Source organism: Hypanus sabinus, unplaced genomic scaffold (genome assembly GCF_030144855.1).
Source record: "Hypanus sabinus isolate sHypSab1 unplaced genomic scaffold, sHypSab1.hap1 scaffold_2122, whole genome shotgun sequence".
NCBI classification, from domain to species: Eukaryota; Metazoa; Chordata; class Chondrichthyes; order Myliobatiformes; family Dasyatidae; genus Hypanus; species Hypanus sabinus.
Genome location: NW_026780227.1, coordinates 12501 through 18768, shown reverse-complemented (window position 1 = coordinate 18768; position 6268 = coordinate 12501).

Sequence of the window (6268 nt, the reverse complement as noted above, 5' to 3'; positions counted from 1 at the left end):
CACAGCCGGCACTGCGGTAACCGACCGGGTCCGGTGCTGACATGCAGAACAGGACAGAGACTTAGGCAGCGGCCCGGCGCGGACAGTTCTTCCGTTCGCCGGCTCGTGACAATTGGTTAACCGACCGGGCTCAGGCAAATCGTTAACCGACTTCGGCGAGACAAATGGTTAACCGGCCCGGCCGGGACAAGTCGTTAACCAGACCCGAGCCGGCACTGCGGTGACCGACCGGGACCGGTGCTGACATGCAGAACAGGACAAAGACTTGGGCAGCGGCCCGGCGCGGACAGTTCTTCCGTTCGCCGGCTCGGTGACAATTGGTTAACCGACCGGGCTCAGGCAAATCGTTAACCGACGTCGGCGAGACAAATGGTTAACCGGCCCGGCCGGGACAAGTCGTTAACCAGACCCGAGCCGGCACTGCGGTGACCGACCGGGACCGGTGCTGACATGCAGAACAGGACAAAGACTTGGGCAGCGGCCCGGCGCGGACAGTTCTTCCGTTCGCGCCGGCTCGTGACAATTGGTTAACCGGCCCGGCTGGGACAAATCGTTAACCGACGTCGGCGAGACAAATGGTTAACCGGCTCGGCCGGGACAAGTCGTTAACCAACTTCGGCGTGACAAATGGTTAACCGGCCCGGCCGGGACAAGTCGTTAACCAGACCCCAGCAGGCACTGCGGTAACCGACCGGGTCCGGTGCTGACATGCAGAACAGGACAAAGACTTGGGCAGCGGCCCGGCGCGGACAGTTCTTCCGTTCGCCGGCTCGGTGACAATTGGTTAACCGACCGGGCTCAGGCAAATCCTTAACCGACGTCGGCGAGACAAATGGTTAACCGGCTCGGCCGGGACAAGTCGTTAACCAACTTCGGCGTGACAAATGGTTAACCGGCCCGGCCGGGACAAGTCGTTAACCAGACCCCAGCCGGCACTGCGGTAACCGACCGGGTCCGGTGCTGACATGCAGAACAGGACAGAGACTTAGGCAGCGGCCCGGCGCGGACAGTTCTTCCGTTCGCCGGCTCGTGACAATTGGTTAACCGACCGGGCTCAGGCAAATCGTTAACCGACTTCGGCGAGACAAATGGTTAACCGGCCCGGCCGGGACAAGTCGTTAACCAGACCCGAGCCGGCACTGCGGTGACCGACCGGGACCGGTGCTGACATGCAGAACAGGACAAAGACTTAGGCAGCGGCCCGGCGCGGACAGTTCTTCCGTTCGCGCCGGCTCGTGACAATTGGTTAACCGGCCCGGCTGGGACAAATCGTTAACCGACGTCGGCGAGACAAATGGTTAACCGGCCCGGCCGGGACAAGTCGTTAACCAGACCCGAGCCGGCACTGCGGTAACCGACCGGGTCCGGTGCTGACGGGCAGAACAGGACAAAGACTTAGGCAGCAGCCCGGCGCGAACAGTTCTTCCGTTCCCCGGCTCGTGACGATTGGTTAACCGACCTCCGGTCCACCCTCCGAAAGTGCCGCCCCTCGGTCCGAACGTCGCTCCCAACACGTCCCCCGGCTGCTCCCCGCCGCGGGACCTTGTAGGTTTTGAATTCGGCGGAAGCCGTAGTTTTGGCCGAGCGCCATAACACGAGCCCTAGCCCCAGCCCAAGCCCTAACCCATATCCTAGCCCTAGCCCTAACCCTAACCCTAACCCCAGCCGTAACCCTAACCCAGGCCCTAACCCTAACGATAACCCTAACCCCCGCCCTAACCCTAAACCTAACCCCAGCCCTAACCCTGAACCTAACCCTAACCCTAGACCTAACCCCAGCCCTAACCCTAGCCCTGGCCCTAACCCTAACCCTAAACCTGGCCCGAACCCAATCCCCGGGCGGGCAATCGGTTTGCCCGACCGGGCCCTGGCAAATCGTTAACCAACGTCGGCGAGACAAATCGTTAACCAACGCCGGCGAGACAAATCGTTAACCAGCCCGGCCGGGACAAGTCGTTAACCAACCCTAATGCGGCGGGACTTGGAATAATTCCGACGTCTGCCGAGGACTGCGATGGGCGGTGCGACCTCCTGTAGTCTCGACGGAGGAGCCGCCCCTCGGCCGGCACGGCCCTCCGAAGACGTCCCCTCGCGGCCACCCGCCGAGGTATGACGCGTGCGGACCTGCCAGGAGCACAACCCAAACCTTAAAACTAACCCTGGCCATAGCACGAGCCCTAGCCCCAGCCCAAGCCCCAACCCATATCCTAGGCCTAGCCCTGACCCTAGCCCCAACCCTAGCCCTAACCCCAGCCCTAACCCTAAGGCTAACCCCCGCCCTAACCCGAGCCCTAGCCCCAACCCGAACGCTAAACCTAACCCTAACCCCAACCCCAACCCTAGCCCTAACCCCAGCCCTAACCCTAAAGCTAACCCCCGCCCTCACCCGAGCCCTAGCCCCAACCCGAACGCTAACCCTAACCCTAACCCCAACCCCAACCCTAACCCTAACCCTAACCCTAGCCCCAGCCCAAGCCCCAACCCATATCCTAGCCCTAGCCCTGACCCTAGCCCGAACCCTAACCCTAACCCTAACCCCAGCCCTAACCCTAAAGCTAACCCCAACCCTAACCCTAACCCTAGCCCCAACCCTAACGCTCACCCTAACCCCAGCCCTAACCCTAATCCTAACCCCAGCTCTAAGCCTAAGCCCCGCCCTAACCCGAGCCCTAACCCCAACCACAACCCTAACCCTAACCCTAACCCTGGCAAATCGTTAACCAACGTCGGCGAGACAAGTCGTTAACCAACGTCGGCGAGACAAGTCGTTAACCAGCCCGGCCGGGACAAGTCGTTAACCAACGTCGGCGAGACAAGTCGTTAACCAACGTCGGCGAGACAAGTCGTTAACCAGCCCGGCCGGGACAAGTCGTTAACCAGCCCGGCCGGGACAAGTCGTTAACCAACCCTAATGCGGCGGGACTTGGAATAATTTCGACGTCTGCCGAGGACTGCGATGGGCGGTGCGATCTCCTGTAGTCCCGACGGAGGAGCCGCCCCTCGGCCGGCACGGCCCTCCGAAGACGTCCCCTCGCGGCCACCCGCCGAGGTATGACGCGTGCGGACCTGCCAGGAGCACAACCCAAACCTTAAAACTAACCCTGGCTATAGCACGAGCCCTAGCCCCAGCCCAAGCCCCAACCCATATCCTAGGCCTAGCCCTGACCCTAGACCCAACCCTAGCCCTAACCCCAGCCCTAACCCTAAAGCTAACCCCCGCCCTAACCCGAGCCCTAGCCCCAACCCGAACGCTAACCCTAACCCTAACACCAACCCCAACCCTAGCCCTAACCCCAGCCCTAACCCTAAAGCTAACCCCCGCCCTCACCCGAGCCCTAGCCCCAACCCGAACGCTAACCCTAACCCTAACCCCAACCCCAACCCTAACCCTAACCCTAACCCTAGCCCCAGCCCAAGCCCCAACCCATATCCTAGCCCTAGCCCTGACCCTAGCCCCAACCCTAACGCTAACCCTAACCCCAGCCCTAACCCTAACGCTAACCCTAATCCTAACCCCAGCTCTAAGCCTAACCCCCGCCCTAACCCGAGCCCTAACCCCAACCCCGACCCTAACCCTAACCCTGACCCTAACCCTAACCCTAACCCTAACCCTAACCCTAACCCTAACCCTAGCCCGAACCCAATCCCCGGGCGGGCAATCGGGTTGCCCGACCGGGCCCTGGCAAATCGTTAACCAACGTCGGCGAGACAAGTCGTTAACCAGCCCGGCCGGGACAAGTCGTTAACCAGCCCGGCCGGGACAAGTCGTTAACCAACCCTAATGCGGCGGGACTTGGAATAATTTCGACGTCTGCCGAGGACTGCGATGGGCGGTGCGATCTCCTGTAGTCCCGACGGAGGAGCCGCCCCTCGGCCGGCACGGCCCTCCGAAGACGTCCCCTCGCGGCCACCCGCCGAGGTATGACGCGTGCGGACCTGCCAGGAGCACAACCCAAACCTTAAAACTAACCCTGGCTATAGCACGAGCCCTAGCCCCAGCCCAAGCCCCAACCCATATCCTAGGCCTAGCCCTGACCCTAGACCCAACCCTAGCCCTAACCCCAGCCCTAACCCTAAAGCTAACCCCCGCCCTAACCCGAGCCCTAGCCCCAACCCGAACGCTAACCCTAACCCTAACACCAACCCCAACCCTAGCCCTAACCCCAGCCCTAACCCTAAAGCTAACCCCCGCCCTCACCCGAGCCCTAGCCCCAACCCGAACGCTAACCCTAACCCTAACCCCAACCCCAACCCTAACCCTAACCCTAACCCTAGCCCCAGCCCAAGCCCCAACCCATATCCTAGCCCTAGCCCTGACCCTAGCCCCAACCCTAACGCTAACCCTAACCCCAGCCCTAACCCTAACGCTAACCCTAATCCTAACCCCAGCTCTAAGCCTAACCCCCGCCCTAACCCGAGCCCTAACCCCAACCCCGACCCTAACCCTAACCCTGACCCTAACCCTAACCCTAACCCTAACCCTAACCCTAACCCTAACCCTAGCCCGAACCCAATCCCCGGGCGGGCAATCGGGTTGCCCGACCGGGCCCTGGCAAATCGTTAACCAACGTCGGCGAGACAAGTCGTTAACCAGCCCGGCCGGGACAAGTCGTTAACCAGCCCGGCCGGGACAAGTCGTTAACCAACCCTAATGCGGCGGGACTTGGAATAATTTCGACGTCTGCCGAGGACTGCGATGGGCGGTGCGACCTCCTGTAGTCCCGACGGAGGAGCCGCCCCTCGGCCGGCACGACCCTCGGAAGACGTCCCCTCGCGGCAAGCCAGCCGAGGTATGACGCGTGCGGACCTGCCAGGAGCACAACCCAAACCTTAAAACTAACCCTGGCCATAGCACGAGCCCTAGCCCCAGCCCAAGCCCCAACCCATATCCTAGCCCTAGCCCTGACCCTAGCCCCAACCCTAACCCTAACCCCAACCCTAACCCTAACCCCAGCCCTAACCCTAAAGCTAACCCCAACCCTAACCCTAACCCTAGCCCCAACCCTGACCCTAACCCTAACCCTAGCCCCAACCCTAACCCTAACCCTAACCCTAACCCTAACCCTAACCCTAACCCTAACCCTAACCCTAACCCTAACCCTAACCCTAACCCTAACCCTAACCCTAACCCTAACCCTAACCCTAACCCTAACCCTAACCCTAACCCTAACCCTAACCCTAGCCCGAACCCAATCCCCGGGCGGGCAATCGGGTTGCCCGACCGGGCCCTGGCAAATCGTTAACCAACGGCGGCGAGACAAGTCGTTAACCAGCCCTGCCGGGACAAGTCGTTAACCAACGTCGGCGAGACAAGTCGTTAACCAGCCCGGCCGGGACAAGTCGTTAACCAACCCTAATGCGGCGGGACTTGGAATAATTCCGACGTCTGCCGAGGACTGCGATGGGCGGTGCGACCTCCTGTAGTCCCGACGGAGGAGCCGCCCCTCGGCCGGCACGGCCCTCCGAAGACGCCCCCTCGCGGCAGCCCGCCGAGCTATGGCGCGCGGGGACCTGCCAGGAGCACAAGCCAAACCTTAACCCTAACCCTGGCACTAACCCTAACCCTAACCCTGACGCCAGCCCTAACCCTAACACTAGCCCTAACTAACCCTAACCCTCACCCTCACCCTAAAACGCCCAGTCTTTGTAACTGGGCGTACGTCGGTCCCGCAGCGGCGCGCGGCTAATTCGCCCCTGGACCTGCTAGCACCTTCTGCGAATACCGGCGAAGACGCTGACCCAGCCAGCCAGCCAGCCAGCCAACGCGCTCGTCTGTGCCGGCACACTGCAGCTCGGCAACCGGGGAGCCCACAGCCAAGCCCTCGCGAGGCTGCTGTAGCTGGCCCACCCACCCACCTCCCCCAAAGACGGGTCGTGTGGGAGCCAGGTGTCCGGACCCGGGCTGCGGTTAACCATTTACCCGCGTGCAATTCGTTAACCGACTCTGCTTCGGAAGTCCCGATGCGGGACGGATTTGCCGGCCGCTGCCGGCCCGGAGTTCCAGAGACCCGGCCGCCGGGGTCAGATTCGGCCGCCCCTTTGACACATGCAATTTCTGTACGGGGGCATTGGCGGGGTTCCCGGAGATATATGGGGAGGCGTTTTTCTCGACCACCTAGGAGTGGTCGACAGGCGGTACGGGCCTCCCCACTTCGTTAACCCGGGCCGCGCGGCGGCATTTACGGGCGAACGGCGACTTCGCCCGTCCGTCCGGCCGGACGGATTTTCCCACCGATTCCCACTGGCGGAAGTCCGCATGGGGACCGAT